Source organism: Hemicordylus capensis, chromosome 4 (genome assembly GCF_027244095.1).
Source record: "Hemicordylus capensis ecotype Gifberg chromosome 4, rHemCap1.1.pri, whole genome shotgun sequence".
In the NCBI taxonomy this organism is placed as follows: Eukaryota; Metazoa; Chordata; class Lepidosauria; order Squamata; family Cordylidae; genus Hemicordylus; species Hemicordylus capensis.
Genome location: NC_069660.1, coordinates 208,737,408 through 208,756,068, shown reverse-complemented (window position 1 = coordinate 208,756,068; position 18,661 = coordinate 208,737,408). Strand labels below are relative to the sequence as shown.

At 44.1% G+C, this 18,661-nt stretch overlaps 2 long non-coding RNA genes across 9 annotated transcripts in view; one reads left to right on the top strand and one right to left on the bottom strand.

Moving 5' to 3' along the window:
- Nucleotides 1-74: 74 nt before the first annotated feature.
- The window catches only part of LOC128322665 (uncharacterized), a 63,379-nt gene continuing 44,792 nt past the window's right edge, over nucleotides 75-18,661 (bottom strand). For 2 of the 3 annotated variants that reach the window (XR_008305869.1, XR_008305870.1), the window contains exons 2-4: nucleotides 8,218-8,293; nucleotides 6,786-6,866; nucleotides 75-475 (exon numbers count right to left, since the gene is read on the bottom strand). This is a non-coding gene — a long non-coding RNA (uncharacterized LOC128322665). Of the gene's footprint in view, nucleotides 476-2,488; nucleotides 2,693-6,785; nucleotides 6,867-8,217; nucleotides 8,294-18,661 lie in introns of those variants that run through there. The other variant, XR_008305868.1, reaches the window with a different exon arrangement.
- On the top strand, nucleotides 2,834-16,014 carry LOC128322664 (uncharacterized). Of its 6 annotated transcripts, none has more exons than XR_008305866.1 (6): nucleotides 2,834-2,894; nucleotides 4,092-4,230; nucleotides 5,797-5,944; nucleotides 6,788-7,028; nucleotides 15,404-15,504; nucleotides 15,883-16,014. It is a non-coding gene; the product is annotated as an uncharacterized LOC128322664 (long non-coding RNA). The 6 variants fall into 6 exon arrangements; XR_008305862.1 differs by having other exon boundaries at nucleotides 2,841-2,970; XR_008305864.1 differs by having other exon boundaries at nucleotides 2,841-2,970; nucleotides 4,072-4,230.

Sequence of the window (18,661 nt, the reverse complement as noted above, 5' to 3'; positions counted from 1 at the left end):
ATGCAGACCTGTGCTAGTGCAAAAACAGAAGCAAGCATTTGAGGGGCAGAGCAAAAAGGAAGATGAACAAAGAGTGGGTTAAAAATAAAGATTTAAGACTGCAACAACGGCTTTTTTCATGGTTAACGTAGCAATATGGCCTCCTGAGTTCATAAAAATGTAAATGTGGCCCTCAGAGTGATTTCAGTTGTGCCACTCTTGGTTTGAAAAGCCAGATTGCTTTTAAATGTCCTTGGTTCACGTGAAAGGATGACCTCATCTCTGTTCTCTTTTTCTTTTCTTTTTTCCAAGGCATCTGTGGCTCTCGTGTGCTTCAGTCTTCCATTCATCTTATTTTGCAACAGAGTCTCTGCTGAGTCAAAGCTTGAGTTTTCCTTTCCTCTTTTCGGTGGTGGTTGCATTTTTCACAAATGTCAATGATCTTGTATTTCTGCTCTTGTTCTCTTATTCCTTTCTTAGCCACAGTTTAAACACCCTAAGGGGACAAATGAAAATTGAACCTGAAAATAACAGTAGGAAACGAAAAGGTGAAACATTTTGAAAATGTGAAAAGTTGCTTTTCTCCCCACCCAAACTTCCTAATTAAAAAAAAAAACAACAACCACAAACACACGAAACAAACGTAGGCAAATGGTTGTTATTTAGGATTTGGTCCTGCAGAGTGATACCCCCTCCCCTGCAAACTGCCAAAATGCATCTAGTGAAAAGTGTTCAAAGGAAAAACATATACCCTTTTCTCTGGGTAAATGTCATAGAATCATCATAGAATGTTAGAGTTGGAATGGACCTTGGAGATCCTCTTGTGCCACACCCTGCTCAGAGAAGGAATCTCTCATAGCACCCATAACAGATGGTGTTGGTCTGAAAACTTCCAGCATCAGAGAGCCCACCACTGTACAAAGAAGAGTGCTCCATTGTTAAATGGCTCTTAGCAGTTCGGGAAGTTCCCCTAAAGTCCAGCCCAGGGGCTCCCAGCCTGTGGTACCAGATGTTGCTGGACTACAACTCCCATCACCCCCAGCCACAATAAAATTGTAGCTGGGGGTGATGGGAGTTGTAGTCCAGCAATATCTGGAGCACCATAGGCTAGGAATCCCTGGGCTAGCCTAAATCTGCTCCCTTGTCATTTCAGCCCATGGGTTCTAGCCCTGTACTTAGGAGTAAGAGAGAACAAGTCCACTTCTTTTTCTGTGCAACAGCCCTTCAGGTATTTGAAGTTGGCTAATCTATCCCCCCTCCTTTACCATACCCAGCTCTTTTAACTGTTCTTCATAGGATTTGGTTTCCAGGCCTCTCTCACTATCATTGTGGCCCTTCTCCGAACCCATTAACAGTTTATTAATATCCCTCTTAAAATGCAGTACACAAAACTGGGCTTAGTATTCCAAGTGAGGTCCTATCAGTGGAGAATATAGCAAAACCATTCCCTTTCATGGTCAGGATACCAGAACTTAGTTTCACTTTCACATTAGAGAAAGTATGGATGCTGTACTTGTCTGCTCCTGCGTCTCACTGGTTCTGTGGTCTCCTTTGCAGCACCAGGCTTGTTGCTGGGGAAAGTGCACAGCAAGGTGCAGGAGCCAGCAAAACTGCACTTGCCTAGAAGAGCAGTAGCCAGGCTAGTAAGGGTGGGGGTGGGGGTGGGGTGAGGTGGTGTAGCAGATTTAACCCAGCCCTTGTCTCAAAGCAAGCTCATGTGAGGGGAAGAAAAATCCTGAATCATCCTCCCTCTTGCTTTCGCCCACAAAGGCTGTTCCTTTAAACTTAAACAGTTCCTTTAGTAGCTTGATCGCTGCCACCACACCCACTTTTTAATAGTGTTTAAACCCCCCTGGTGTGGGCAAAATTCCAGGGAACTCTCCTTATCTTTACCAATGGAAAAGTACAAAAACCCTTCTACATGCAGCATACACGTGGTGAGAAACCTTGGTAGAGTTGCTGAGCAATCAAACTTGAGACGTGTGTTGCACCAGTGCAAGCCCTTCTCCCTCCCTCCTTTCCTGAGTTAAAAATCCACTCAAAGAGGCTGGTTGAGATTTGTAAAGAACAACAACCAAAAAACCCAAAAAACCTTTATTAAAAATACTATAGACTGCTTCAGTCTGAGGCTCTCTCAGCTTAAAAGCAGGTAAAAGGAACACTCAGTAACTACAAGAATACTTCAAAAAGCACCCTGAGATGGTACTGGGACGGCATACTTTAAAAATTGTGGTTACCCACAATTGCAAAAAGCATAGATGTAAGAAAATACAAAAAGCCCATTTTAAGAGTTTAGAGAGACTTTTGTAACACCCTGCTGGAATGGTGCCAGCTCAGTTTTTCTTAGCTTAGTTACATTATAGACAGACAAACTTCGAACAATAGCAGGGATGCACAATGCACACGAAAGAAAGATAAGTTTCTAACACCACATCTGACTAACAAACGGTTTCCTAGTCTAAACTCTCCCCAAAGCCAAAAGCCCTGGCTTCCTTTGCCCTGAACTCACCAAAACCATGGCAGAGGATTCAAGTCTCCTTCCCTCCAGGATTCCCCAGATTTGCAGAGAGATTTCCCTGCAGCCAGACCTCATGGCCACATCTCCTACCCTCCAGCCAACTCCTTCTTCTTGAGAGAAATCTCCAGGCTACCTTTTGACCATGAGGGAACAAAATTTCATTGCTCCTCACTAAGCCTTTTCCCCATGCTTTGTGCCCTCACCTCTCACCAAGCTCCTTGGTGAACAAAGACATGCTTCATTTCCTGCCTCATGGCCCTCCAGGTCCCACCCACCATGTACTGAGTGGCTGATCCCTAGCCTGTCAGTCAGGACAGGGTACACTTCCGGTTTACTGTTTACAGGAAAGGAAAGGCTGTTACTGCCTGATCATTACAGGTGGCAGTTTGGGAGTGGTGTAAGTCAATGACCTACCTCTGGCAGGGGGCCAGGGCAAATTGGAAGAAACATTGCATACTTGGACTGCACAACATGTACGAAGCGCCTGATGGGGTTCTGCAGGGAGAACGATCTATCCCCCATCCCAGTGTTTCCCTAGTCTGCCCACCTGGTACCGCCCAAACACATAGAGTGGCCACTGCTCCTTGGGAATATGAAAGGGTTGCCAGGAGAGGAGGGAGGCATGGTGTACAAGATCTATTATTTACCAGAGAGAATGGGGGCCCCACACAAGTGAGGCCCCCTTGATTTGGATGGCCTACCCCATGAGAGCACAGTCCGATGGAGGCCCGAAGCTTACAGAGCCTCTGGTTCTCCCCAGAGGACAGGCCCTCTCATGAGAGAGTTAATCCCTGACATGGGGGCAGGAGTGTGCTTGAGTGTTCTTAGACTGAACATAAGAACATAAGAACAGCCCTGCTGGATCAGGCCCAAGGCCCATCTAGTCCAGAATCCTGTTTCACACAGTGGCCCACCAGATGCCACTGGAAGCCTACAGCAGGGTTGAGGGCATGCCCTCTCTCCCGCTGTTACTCCACTGCAGGGGTCTGTCACCACAAGTGCATCCTTGGCCCCCAGGATCCTTTGCCCTCCCTCATATAAATATTCCCTCCTCAGAAGTCATCATGATCCCTTCCCAGAGTAACAGAAAAATAGTGCCTCTCTGTGACTCCTATTGCCAGGAATTGTGCTTGCGCGAGACTGTTTTACTATGGGATTCTTCCGAGATCAGTGGTGCAGGAGAAAGGCTTAGATGCCATTTAAAGGGATGTAAATGCCCTTTCTCTGCTGAGGGCAGGTAGTCCATCCTGAAAAGGCATGATCGTACTCAGATACCCCCTTGAAGATTGTGGCCAATGGCTGCTGCCCTACAGATGTTCTGACACCTTGCCCACAGTCTGGCAATGCAAGAACTATGGAGCTTGCTGGGATGTGGCCTTGGTGGATTAGGAAGAGGGAGTAGTTCCCCTGTCCTGAAACCAGAAGATGCTGGGCTACAGTTGGACAAACACCTGCAATGCAATTCACAGTTACAAAAATTAACCTCAGGTTCATCTACCTGTGGTTTGCTATTAACGTGCAAATGTGGCGTGCCTCTCTCTCTCGCTCCCTCCCTCTCCCTCCCTCTCTTACAGAGTGTCTTTTTTTCACCCAGTCTCCGAGGGGCTATCAGGAAGTTGTCTGTGATTGGCTAGAGTCAGTTTCCTACGGCACCCTTGCTGGCAAACTCTGGGTTTGTAGCTGAGTAATATATGAAGTGGCCTTAAAAGGCGCCAGTAGCTAATGCCCAGTCAGTAAGTAATATCTTCTGGCTTCAAGAGCGTTCCTGTTTTCAGAAAGTGCTTTAGAGTTCTGTGGATTCACATGATAGAATGTGGTGAATTCTGGTACAAAATGTGAAATATAATCAGATGGTGGAGTGATGCATCTGGCATCAACATGTCGCTTGATGGGAAGCTGAATGACTTCTGGGTAGCTGAATGAGCTTACATTAGGGCTGAGTTTGGCCCCATTTTATTGACCAGGCAAAGAAGTTAAATGCCAGAAAACATATCTGCTTTTGATTAGTCTGCAATCAATACCTGGATGCCTAACTGTAGATTTGATATATTTAATCTGATTCCAGCTGAAGCTCAGCTCAGATGCTATTGGGTTATAGTTGACTCGAAAAGTTTCCCTTGCACAGCTTGGCAGTTTATCATCAAGATGTCTAAAGAATATTGATAAATTGGAAGTGTTGTTTTTTTAAAATCCTGTCTCCTATAGTTAGAAAAATAAATTTTGTTTAAAAATGCTGTTTCTGTAAACTGATTAAAATAAATTCGGGAGCTGTCAATTTCATATGCAATTAATCAATTACATTGAAATACTTTGTATAATCAATTATATTTAAATACATTACTAAAGGTTCCACATAGGTGCCTTTTTTGAGATAATGAAGGACATATGAAGACAGCATAATTAACATAACTCGTAAGAAGTGCTCAACAGTGGAAGAATCTGCCTTGTGCAGTAATGGGCTCTCCATTTCTAGAAACTTCCAAACATAGGCCGATGTCCGTCTGTTGGAGATGGTGCAACAGCTTCCTTCACGGAGCAGGGGTAGGACTAGAAGATCTTCAAGGCCCTTTCTAACTATAAAATTATATGATCCTATTAATAAAATGCTACTGTGCATCATAGAAACAAAGCACATTCCTTCTTTCTCATTTCCTGTTGGTGTTGACACACCAGAATGAAATACACCTTTTTAAAAAAGCATGGATTTAATTATCAGCTACATTGCTGAAAAGAGATTAAAACTGGCGCTGATTCCTTTAATTTATTTAATTAATTGATTGATTTAACATATTTATATACCACCCACTACCAAGGTCTCTAGGTGGTTTACGAAAATGAAACAAACCAAAAGATTAACATATGTAAAACATATATAAAAATTAACAGTTAAAACAAGCAATACAAAATCAACTAAAACTTAACTTAAAAGCTTGGCTAAAGAGATGTGTCTTTAGTTGTTTCCTAAAAGCCATCAGAGATGGAGCAGCTCTAATCTCAGCAGGAAATGCATTCCACAGCCTTGGGGCAACTACAGAGAAGGCTCACCTCTGAGTTGCCACCAGACAAGCCGGCACCCTCAGACGAGCCTCCCTTGATGATCTCAATAGGTTGCAGGGTTCATAACAAAGAGGACTTTATAGGTAATAACTATATAATAGAGCTGCCACCCTCCTGTTCCAAATGACTGCCCAGCTATTCCCAGATGCCGGGAAACATTCGCAAGAAACATAGTGCTATATATATCCTTTGTGCACAGAAAACATTTTGAGTAGTTGAATGCTTTCTCATTTTCTTCTGAGGATTTGATGCTACCCATGAGACTAATCCTGCCTCCCACACCTTCAAGTCTGTTGGACAAGAACATGGACTGAACAAAGTGATTTCCCAAGGAAATGAGATGGTAGAGTCCTTAGGATGCAGAATGGACAGTATCATTTCATATTCCAGGTAGGTGACCACATTTCATAATGCTTGCCTATGCAAAAATAAAAATGAATGATCTCCCCCCCCCCCCCCCGCCGCTGCCAATTAAAAACTAGTACAGGAGGGCGAGGACTGGGCTAGAACCTATACTGTATCTATGATTTATTTCACTTTTTATTTAGAAATGTCTAAACCACTTTTCTGTAGGGATGTGCAGACAGATTCAGGGATTCGATGGTTCAACCCCCAGACCAAATACCATCTGGCTTGATAGCCCCCAGAACCAAAACCCCCCCGATGGTTTTGGGGGGTTGCAAATTTTAAACACTTAAAAAATAATAATTTGGCGGCCATTTAAAAACAAAACAAAAATGGCCACCACGCATGCGCAAATGGCCTCTGCAAGGCCGTGGGTCATGCCAGGCCTTACAGAGGCCTTTTGCACGTGTGTGGTGGTTGCCATTTTGGCCACCGTGCCATTTTTAGTAAGGCCCAAATGGGCAAAAAACGGGCCTAAAATGCTCAAGGGGTGCGTTTTGAAGGCCGGCAGGGTGGGGGGAGGGGGAACCTCCATGCACACACACCCCACGCCGTCTCGATGATCGTTTTAAAGGTAATTTAATTTTTTTAAGTGCTTAAAATTCACTGAACCACCACCCCCAGACAGGACCAGACGGGGGTGGGGATTCGAGAGGTGCCGGACCGAACTGGCCCAGTTCCATTTGAGGCTGGTCCGTGCACATCCCTACTTTTCTGTTTTGTCCCAACACTCCTGAAGTGGTATATAAGTTTTGAAAACAGTAACAAAATTTTAAAAAAACAAATAAACATAGTGAAGGGTTCACCACTGGTGTCCCCTACTTACAGTGTGATGTGGTACAGACTGCTCTTCCAGCTCAGGACTCCTCCACTTCATTCTGCTGCATGTGTGGACCAGGCCTCAGAACTGCGGAGTGGAGAATGGACGAACAGTTGATCTCTCACATCATATGGAAGATTTGGCACAAAATGAAAGACTCCCAGACTCTTCCTAGACCTCTGCAATGTGCAAAGAACCCTGGATAGGGAGGGAGTCTCTTGCTTTGAGCTATAGAGTATCAGAGGCGTGGTGAGTTCTCTTGCAGTACCATCTGGCTTTCGTGGCTCCACACACAAAGTAAGATTAGGAGGGCTGCCTTTGGCACAGTGAGCTCTTGGCCATTCTCTGATCTCTGGCCTATGCCTGATTTTGTTGTTCATGCCTGACCTTCCTGGCATCTGGCACTGGCCACAAGCCTAGTCCTTAGGGCATGGCAAGCAGCTAGACTGCCCCAGGCCCTGCTCTTTTAGCCCCCATTAGAATTAACTGGAAGGGGCCCCCACACTGACTGATTTGCCCCAGGCCCCCACCCTGCCAGGGCTCTCTAAGGACAGCCCGGATTGGTCAGGTTAGTTTCCACCAATAAATTGACTAAAGTTTTATATGATTATTCTACTGATTAAACCAATTAACACTTGCAGGTCTAATTTTAAATTATTGCTGCCAACTGAACAATTTGGGGATAGAAAGCTAGGGAAACACATGCAAATATGATCAGCAGAGTCTGCGTCCTTGATGACAGATTTTTCAACATTCATATTTTAACTGAAGTCCTTTTTCCAGACTCCTTTAGAAATGCTGCAATAAAATGTTAGATAACATCAGACCAAGTTGCCTATGATCATGATCTTCCACAAGTATTGGCAGTTCCCTTATGGGTCTGGTCTATCAGTGTGTTGATTTTAAAATCTTGTCAATTGCTTTTTAAAGAGAACTTGTGATGGATTTGGAAATATTAATGCATCCCCCCAAACAGTTTTTTCCCATCCTAGAAGCAAATTGTCCCGGTATATTATGTATCACATATGTAATGCATTAAGCATCATGAAGTGAAACTGTTGGCCTATTAAGGACCTAGACAGGTAGGAACTTGCCAAGTTCAAATCTTGATTTCGCAGTGTGGAGTCTGGTTGATTGGCTTACATTCCCAAAGGATGTGCTAAATTTCTGACTAGGTGAATGTGAAGAGGGCACTGGAGTGAAATAACCCATTGTCAAAACTTCCATCCAGTCCTAGAGCTACCTGAGTGTGACCTAAGGTTCCCACTTACCAGGTGGTCTCACAACTTTTCTGATTGGTGCCAACATTTGCTAGATATTATGGTATCTAGTTTTATATGCTTAGAAGCTTGTTTTGTTTTCCTCTGTTGTAAGCTGCTTTGAACACATGCTGGAAGAGTGTGGTTTAAAAAAATAAACAAACAAATTTGTGCCTCACCAAGCTGATCACAAGTCACCAGCTATGTACTGGAGCCTACCAGAATCTTGAGAAGCATCCTGTTCTTGCAGCCTCTCTGTGAATGACAAACAGAGGTCATTAAACATCTGGCATGACACCGTACCCAGAGGAAGCATAATGTCTTCTTCCCCTCACTGGCTGCTCTAGGAGTCTGCTGGGAACTCGGCGGGCTCCTAGAGCAGCAAGTGAGGGGAAAGAAGACTCGAAGCTTCCTCTCTCACACCAGTGAGGGAACCTCTCCTGCCCCCCCCCCCATGGCAGGCAGATTAATGGCCCCCGGGAGCAATAAGAAGAGGAAGGAGGTGGAGTCAGCAGCAGCAAAGAAAGTCTGAAGAGGCCAGGTAGGGAGGCAGTGGCAGCACCACCTGGGGGTGTGGCAGCCTGGATTCACAAGACTCAAGTGGACACTAATGTCACCGTGTCATGGTGTCACCAGCCCTGGGATGACACCGTGACACGGTGGGTGTCACCACCCCTGCTTAAAAGAATTGTTCTCCAATGCACAAATTCTCATCTCACAAATTTTTTCACAGAGAAATAATTCACATATGCTTAGATGGCTTCCTGGGGGCATGGCTAGCAGAGTAATTCTTTGTCTTGACAAACTCTTGCGCTTGCGTTAGAAAATGTTGGTTTGGAATTCTAAAGGCAACTGAGCAGCTGAAAGTTATTTTGCAAACCAAAAGGAAGAGTCATTAACAGGTATTCAATACACCATCAACCCCTCTTGTGTCTCTCCCTTAATTCAATGAAGCCTGTTACTGAATTATGCCTACTATTCACTCTGAGCATGTGCTGACCTCCAATCCACTTTGTGTGTATCTAAGTATGTCCACAGTTCCTGAGCATGTGCAGAGTCATAAACTTGGTTACAACATTAAATAGATTCTATCAGCCACTTGTGGGGTTCTTTTGTCCTTTTATAGAAAGCAAGTAATAATCCAGGAAATCTCAGTTATTTCTGTCCCCCTTAATGGTGGCTGCAACTATTGTTTCTTTCTTTCTTTTTTTTCTTATCATGAATCAAGATCATGCTTGTGGGGAGAGGTCATTTCTGGAGGTCAGATGCTGTGAAAAAGTCCCTCATGAGAACTTCAGAGTATATTCAAAAATTCAGTAGAAATTCCTCAGAATTCTGCCTTCCCCCCTTTCTCCCACTGGGAAATTTCAGAGAATATTTGGGGGTACATTCTCCCCAAGTCTAGATCTGTCATCTGCCTTTTAGAGCAGATTTTATGCATCTTTTAGGAGTTTCATAGGTGGGAGAATTTAAACAAATTTCCCTGTGTATTAATATTATATGTTACTATGGAGGGGGTGTGACTCTGTTGTTTCTTTTGGATCTCTCTGAGGCTTTCAGTACCATCAGCCATGGTATCCTTCTGGATCATTTGGGAAATTTGCTTTGCAGTGGCTCCGTTTCTATCTCTCTGGTAGATGATGTCACTCGGAGATAGCTGTTCTCTGAAACAAGAGCTATTGTATAGTGTTCCTCAGGGCTCCATCCTATCTCCAATGCTTTTTAGTATCTACATGAAACCGCTGGGTGAGATCATCATGAGGTTTGGATCAGGGTGTTATCAATATGCTGATGACACCCAAATCTATTTCTCCATGGCATCATCATGAGGAAATGGCATAACCTGCCTAAATGTCTGCCTACGAGCAGTAATGGACTGGATGGAGGATAATAAATTGAAAGGGCATCCAAGCAAGACAGCAGTTCTGGATGGGGTTGCACTCCCCTAAAGGATCAGGTGTGTAGCTTGGGAGTGTTTCTGGACCAAGGCCTCACTTTGGTTTCTCAGGTTGAGGTTATGGCCAGGAGTACTTTCTATCAACTCCAGTTGATATGACAGCTATGTCCATGCCTGAAGATAATGATCTTAGAACTGTGCTGCACTCTGGTAACCTCCAGGCTTGACTACTGCAGTGTGCTGTATGTGGGGCTGCCTTTGTATGTAGTTCTGAAACTTCAGTTGTCCAAAATGCAGTAGCTAGATTGGTCTCCAGGGCAATCCAGAGAGACCATATTATGCCTGTTTTAAAACAATTGCAATGGTTGTCAATAGGTTTCCAGGCAAAATACAAAGTGCTGGTAATTAACTTTAAAGCCCTAAATGGCTTAGGACCGGGTTACCTGGGAGAGCGCCTTCTTCTGCAGGATCCCCACCACACATTAACGTTATCGAGAGAGGTCTATCTCTGGATACTGCCAGCTCGTATAACTCAGGAACAGGTCTTTTCTGTAGTCACTCCTGCACTATGGAATGCACTCCCTATACATGTTCGTGTACAGGGAACATCTTTACCAACCTTTAAAAGAGCCCTTAAGACACATTTTAAAGCCAGGCTTTTAGTAATCTCTGAATGTTTTGAATTGTTTTAACAGTTTGTTTTATTTTGTTTTTGTTGTATTTATTTTTGTGAATTGCCTAGAGCCTTTGGAGTCAGGCAATATATTAAATAAATAAATTACCATCAGCAGTCTTGTCGGGAAGGTTTTTGAAAACCCCTCTGGCCGGTCAGTTATGCCCCTGTGGCTCAGGTGAGGTCGAATCTGTCTACCATGTGCTGCTGTTTTGTCCTTTTTATAACGATAGCCGGTGCAGTCTTTTTTCTCCCTTGCTATCACACTTTCCTAGCCGGACTGCTGAATTTTACACCTCACTCCTCCTTGCAGATAAGAAACCTTCTACCGCCTACCATGTTGCCAAATCTTGTGCAGCTGCTGTTAAGATCCATCAACAGCTAACCTCTAGCCCTTCTTTTTAGATGTTGTTACATGAGGCTTCTATGTTGGTGTATTCTGTATGATTTACTTCTTATCTGAATGTAGTATCATCTGTTTGTATATATAATTGATCAATGACCATAATAGAGCATATATATATATATATATATATATATATAAAGCTGCCTTCTACTGGTCCATCTAGCCAAAGGTCCATCTAGTCCATGGGCCTTCTACTGGTCCATCTAGCCCATCTTCTCTGACTGGCAGGGGCTCTCCAGTATCTCAGGAAGAGATCATCGGAGATCCTTTTGACTGGAGATGGCAGAGACTTCACTTGGGACCTTCAACATATCAAGCATGTCCTCTGCCACTGAGCTACAGCCCCTAAAGGGTCAGTTACAAAGATGCCGATTTCTTCTTTCCAAGTGTGCTCAGAAAAAGCCCTTGGTAAGAAAAGCTGCCTTACAATGAGCAGAGCTCAAGTACACAGCAAAATACATGCACACACCTATAGATGCGTGTGAGGGGTAAGACTCAGTACTGGATGGAGAGAGAATTGATTTGTTATAAGAGCCTCTGAACAGGCGAGTCACACAAATGAGTTCTCCAGTGTGGGGGTGCCACGGGCGAATCAGTCTGCTTGTCAGGCTGTGATAGCATCTCGAAGCAAAAACCCTGCGCTTCCTTCTCTGTGCCTAAGGAAATACTTGCACAAGGTTGTATTTAGAGCTGGAGCCACATGGGAGCGACCTGCTTTGGAAAGATTCTATTTTGCTTGCTATTATTTCAGCTAACAGCTCACTCCTGTGCTATTTTGGCCCAGCCACCTGCTTAGCGAGGCGCAGCGTGTCACTAAGTGTCACAGTACCCTAAATCAGATGCAGAAACTCCGCCAAGAAGCATGCAGCAGCAAACGCTAATGAGCTTGCCACAGAAGTTTATTTATTTGAGTGCAGAAATCTCAGCTACTGGTATTAGAGTAGCAATAAGCAGAGAATCTATGAAGCTGGCTAAATGCAGCCCAGAATGTATTTTCTTTATTTTTTTAACACTAAGAATATCCTTTGATATTTGGAAAGGAAACCACTTTGCCGGCTTTTCATGCTCCATTTCCATATACATTTTCATGAATTACATTCTCTATCTAGCACATACAAAAGGTCTACTCCCAAATCAGCTGCCGACACCATAGAGAAGCTATGGACTTTGAAAGTTAGTTATAAGACCAAATGTTTGGATGGAGACAGATGCAACAATTTAAATGTGGCAGAGGTCGTTTGAAATTGCCTTTGCTGCCCTTGACACTTACATACATTTTTCTGTCCTGGGGTGAGTTCTGAAAAAAACATAGTCCTGGAAATTTCCAGCATGTGGAAGAAAAGCTCACTGTGGTAGCCAGCAATTGACTAGCACTTATCATATCACCAACAAGGTGCTCTTACCCCTGGACTTCTGGGCTGAAATCCAGGGACTCCACACCCCCTGGGGACCCCAATTCATCTTTAGTCTGTCCCAGGTGGTGTGGTTGCTGTGCTGCCGGCCCCGTGCTGCACTGGGCTGCTGGGCGTGGCTATGACCTGTGCCGGGTGGGACCTCTGCTTTAGAGACAGAGTAGGGAGTGGGGAAAGAAATATGTGGGATGGGAATATGTTAGGTTATGTATTGGAATGTTTCTGATAAGGCATTTTTGCATAAATGTACCTTTTGATAGTCTTACATTCTTGTGAGTTCAGTTGCTGTTTGCGCCTTAAGGAACCCACATGTTAAAAATACTGCATTTGTCACAGTGTGTGTATGTGTGTGTTTAGGGGGATGGTGGTTAACTTGCAGTGTGTGTGTGTGTGCTCCAAAGGCCTTTAGGTCCAGGCTCCAAAATTACATAGGTACACCTCTGCCAACATGTCTTCCTCACCCTGAAGTCGTCTCCAGAGCAATTCTGCAACTATTGTACAGATGTTTGTGATGGGTGTGTGCTGCTGATGAAGTGAAGGGTGAATGTAGATGATGATGAAGAAGACAGACAGACAGACAGACAGACAGCCTAAAACACAAGGGGAGAGTAAAAGCAAGATATGTTGCTACGTTCATACCATGACTGAAAAACCCATTGTGACCACAGTTAAGAGCTCATTCTTCACCCTTTGTTCACTCGGGTACTGCTCCTATTACAAACTGATACTGGTTTAGAAGGAAAGGAGAATGTGATATCCCAGGCCTGCTCAACCTAGCCCCACCCCAGCTGTTTTTGAACTACAGCTCCCATAATCACCAACCACTGTGGCCAATAGCCAGGGATTATGGGAGTTGTAGGCCAACATCTGCAGGAGGACCAAAACTGAGCAGCCCTGAGGGCAGACTCAAAAGGGCCCGGGTCTCCAGGAGGTACCTCCTATTCCCCTCCTCCATGGATTAAAGTTAATGCAAAGGAGGAGGCTTCTTCATATATCCCCCAGCTATCCTCTGTCCAGCCATGTTTTATGATGCCCTGAACCTGGCTCTAACTGTAGCTAGATACTGGAAGCCTCTCACTTCTCTGTGACAGGATAAAAGAGCTATTAGAGACAGTCCCAGGGCTGTATTAATTCCATGGGGGGAGTGATTAAAAAGCCACTCACGGAGAGCTACCAAGACCAGTTCAGGGGAGATTCTGTAGCAACCAGTAGTTATAATAAAACTAGTAAAATTGGTTTAGAAAGTGTCTGTTTAATGTTCCCCAGCACGTTAATGCAAAACACTGTGATGGCAGTAACTGAACAGGGTATAGAAGGGAGAGAACAACACGTCATGAGTCTATACCTCAGCAGAACACAAAACAAGTGCAGGGAAAATGAAGGGGAAGCCACCAGGAAAACCTCTGGCCTGAAAGAATTGGGAAAAGAAATTTAATGTTTTTATTTATTTATTTGTTTGTTTGTTTGTTCGTTTATATTTTTATACCGCCTGATATGTGCATCTCTAGGTGGTATACAGAGTTAAAACACAACAAATGCAAAACAGAGTAAAAAAATTTCACAAGAGAAATAAAAACGATCTCTTAAGATGAAAACAAATTAAATAATTTAAAATTAATTTCAGTTAAAAACCTGAGAAAACAGGTGCGTCTTGAGGGTCCTCCTAAAAGCAAACAGAGAAGGAGATGCTCTTATTTCAATAGGGAGCATGTTCCAAAGCTGCGGGGCCACAGAGAAGGCCCGGTCCTGAGTGGCCACCAAATGAGTGGCCGGCAACCATAACCAGACCTCTCCAGATGACAGGGTTTATGACAGAGAAGGCGCTCTTTTAAGTACCCTGGACCCAAGCCATTGGGGGCTTTATAGGTAATAACCAGAACTTTGTATTTCACTCAGAAACATATTGGCAGCCAGTACAGTTCTTTTAAAATAGGTGTTATATGGTCCCTTTGGGTTGTCCCAGAGACCAGTCCGGCTGCCTCATTCTGTACCAATTGCAGTTTCCAGACTATGTACAAAGGCAGCCCCACGTAGAGTGCATTACAGTAATCAAGCCTATAGGTCATTTGCATGGCATCCGCGCATTCATCATCATGCACGGAGGCCAAAACTGAGCCACCACTGAGCTGGTAGCCTGGTAAAAGTGGGGGGAGTGTGCTGCTTGGGGCTGCCGGAAGGGAGAGCAGTGGCGAGTGGCAGTGCCGGCAGCTGCGCCAACAGTTAAGCAGCTTACTCGCTCATCACCCCCACCCAGCTCCCTTATCGTGCTGAACCAGTTTGCCCAAACTGGGCATGGTTCAATCTGATCATGGACTGAACCACCTCTGGCTGTACCGGCTATGGTTCAAGGTGAACCAGTTCAGCATGAATCATTCATGCACACCCCTACTTCTGACCACTGCCTCAACCTGGGAAACCAGGGAGAGTTTTGGATCTAGGAGCACTACCAAGCAAGGTACCTGATCTTTCAGGGGGAGTGTAACCTCATCCATAACAGGAAGATCTAGACCATCTCTCAGATTCCCACCCCCCACTGTCAGTACCTCCTTATTTGGATTCAACTTCAGTTTGCTATCCTACATCCAACCCATTACCACCTCCAGGCTTGTATGCACACTGTAGCCTCAGGTAGAATGAAATGGTGGAAAGATACAATTTCTTCACCTAAGAATAGGGAAAGATTTTAAGAAGTGCTGCCCTCACATACAGATGCTGGCTACCTAGCTGCAATCTTGAATATTGTGTGATATCAAGAGAACACATATGCAGTAGTGGTTGTTGAGATAAGTCCACTTTAACTTGGAGAAAAGCTAAAAGTCCACTTTAATCTGGAGATAAGGGGATGGCACTGGACTGTGACTAGCAGGTGAGGGACCATATTTTTGCAATATTCTCTCCTCCCCTCCCTAACTCTCTCTTCATATATATTCTTCATATATATTCAATAATTGCCACTCCTCAAATTTTGCCATTATAGGCAGACGCCTCCTCAACCTATGCCTTAATCTGCCATTGTGTGTATCCAGTTCTGATCCAACAAGGGGATCCAAAGGCTCATCACCCTTGCTGAGTCCTGAGGTTGGTGTTTACACAGTCCTGTTAGCACATCCTCTATATGTGGGAACGAATCCACATTGATTACAAATAATGAGGTTTAGGTAGCTGCGCTTCAGCAGCTAATGAGGATTCATTCTACTACATTGTGAAAAGGAGCAAGAGGCAAATTAAGAAACTGAACTACAGAACAGAATGCCTGCTACTCAATCTTCTTTTAAAATTGAAATGCCCTACCCTAGAATTGCTCGGCTAGCACTTGGCATGAGGCTCCAAAAGATATCTGAGGAGCAGAACTGGTGGTAGAAAGAAACACAAATGCACTCTGGAATTCTAATGCACAAAATGTCTTACTGGAAGCACAGGTGGCTCTCTGAAATTAATCTTATTTTATTTTTCTAGCTCCAGGACTGATATTGCATAATAGCATTTACACTAGCTGCAATTGAATCTAATGTGATTTTGGAAGATTCAAGAAGGACATAATTACAATAATCAATACATTATAAAGTGGAATAAAAGCATATAGTGGAACTCTGGTTCTTGGGGTGTGTGTTTGTGTGTGTGTGTGAGAAATCTCTCATGAAATTGTCACACTGGTTCCAAATCTCTTTTCCTTCCCTTCTACTGCGGTCAAAGCAGGGATCACTTTACAGATTTAAATTAGAATTGCAATATACCACAGAAGATCCTTCTTATGAGAACTGAGCTGCTAAGCAGGACTTCCCAGTTTGACCCTTGCACTGACCTTAGGCAAGCCGCTCCCTCTCAGTCTCAGCTCCTCAGCGGCAATATGGGATAACAATCCTTCCTGACCTTGCAGGTCTGTTGTGGTAAACGTGTGAAGCTTTGCACACTAAACAAGCTCTGTACAAACGTGAAGTACTATTATGATCAAAATCTTAGAGGCCGGAATCCCTATGATGGGGTGCGGGGGCAGGGCACAACCTCTTTGGCAACAACGCCGCCAGTCTCTTCAAAGCAGGAGAAAGGGCCCACTCTAGTTCACGTGTCTCCCACACCCCCAATCTTGAGATAGAGCGACTTCTAGACTATGAGAGGAGAGGAGAGCTGGTCTTGTGGTAGTAAGCATGACTTGTCCCCATAGCTAAGCAGGGTCTGCCCTGGTTGCATATGAATGGGAGACTTGATGTGTGAGCACTGCAAGATATTCCCCTCAGGGGATGGAGCCGCTCGGGGAAGAGCAGAAGGTTTCAAGTTCCCTCCCTGGCTTCTCCAAGGTAGGGCTGAGAGAGATTCCTGCCTGCAACCTTGGAGAAGCCGCTGCCAGTCTGTGAAGACAATACTGAGCTAGATAGACCAATGGTCTGACTCAGTATATGGCAGTTTCCTATGTTCCTATAAGTTGGAGAAAACACAACAGCACAGCAGTGGAAAGGCAGACAAGGGGACAGGCCTCACTCTATGTTGTGTGGTTTTTTTTTACTGACCCCCCCACCCATGGTGGAATGGGTGAGCCAAAACAGAAACAATTAGGAGACAAATCCATGCTGGCGCAGGGGTGAAATGAGGTATGCTGGGAAACTTCTTCCCTGAAAACACCAACTGTCCCCACCCCACTTAGTGATTCTGAAATATCTTGTCATGATGATGATGAAGAGGCAGTGAAATGCAGCTTGTCTGCAAAGCCTTTCATTTGCTTCCCAGAATGTTTACAATTTCTGCAAGTGCAGTAAACATATCTTCAACAGTGGCATGCATGCATGATTTGATTATTCATGAGAGAATAATTCTTTCGCTTCGTTACTGTCCTTGAAATCTCACCATGCTCTGTGCTTGAGAAGTGCTTGTTCTGAAATCTGATCATCAATATATCCAATGGGCTTGCCAGACCAATTAATCTTCCATTCTTATGGGTAAGCACACGTGCTCTTTATTCAAGACATGCAGCAATTTCTGTTTCCTGATCAGAAAAGCAGAAGCACGTCCTATACTGCATTGTTACTTCTAAAGGGGGAGACCAGAATGATCTGCAGTTAGGGCATGTAAGGCACAGAAGTTGGTGTGTAGGGATGTGCACAAATTGATTTTTAAAATTTGATTCATGACCAAATTGAATCACCCCTGATTTATTTTATGTCCAGATCTGACCCCCCTGAATCACCCCAGATTCGATTTGGATTTGATTCAATTTGATTTGAGTACCCAGAATGTTGGGGGGCAATATGCTAAATCATTGTAAACTGCTTAGAGAGTTTCCAGCTATAGAGCGGTATATAAATGTAAGTGCTATTGCTATTGCTATTTGAATTTGGATCGATTTGGACCACTTATAAAGGCCATAGGGGCATCAAATTTGGGTGGTGGGTAGGACCCCACGTGTGTCACCTACCAGCCAGATTTCAAGGCAGTGGGGCACTTGGTTGATTTTTAATGATTTTCTTTTAGTTTTTACTGATTTTGTATATTTCCTCCACAGGAAATAATGGGGATTCAAAGTCACCCTGTCTTAACCCTAACATGGATCCCCAGCTTTGATATGTATGTATGTATGTATGTATGTATGTATGTATGTATGTATTTAAGCTATGCTCTAGCCTTTGTAGAAGTGGAGTTATGGAGCAAAATGTGTGGTCACTATTCTTCAGGCATTTAGATTCTTTGGTTTATAACTTTTCCTCATAATGAATCCTTATGAGGATTCATTGCACCGTTTCATTTCTTCTGTTCATTTTGACTGTCATTGGACAGTGCGAACTGTCAAATGCCATGTGTCAACTACACCCCACACCTCCCACAGACACACACTGGGGTACTCAGTTTAATTTTTAGGAATTTTTGAAGTGTTTAGATTCTGTGGTGTCTTCATTACACACCTTCATTTCTTCTGTTCATTTTGATCCCACTGCTTTGCAGGTTGGGGTGGGGGATTAGTGGCATTCCATGTGTCAACTACCCCCCAGCCCACAAGCCACTGGGTACTCAGTTTATATTTTCGGAATATTTGAGGTGTTTAGACTCGTTGGTGTGTAATGAATCCTTATAGGGATTCATTATGAGGAAAGCTTATTAGACACCAAAGACTCTAAACCAGGCATCCCCAAACTGCGGCCCTCCAGATGTTGCTGAACTACAATTCCCATCACCCCCAGCTACAATGTATTGTGGCTGGGATGATTTGAATTGTAGTTCAGCAACATCTGGAGGGCCGCAGTTTGGT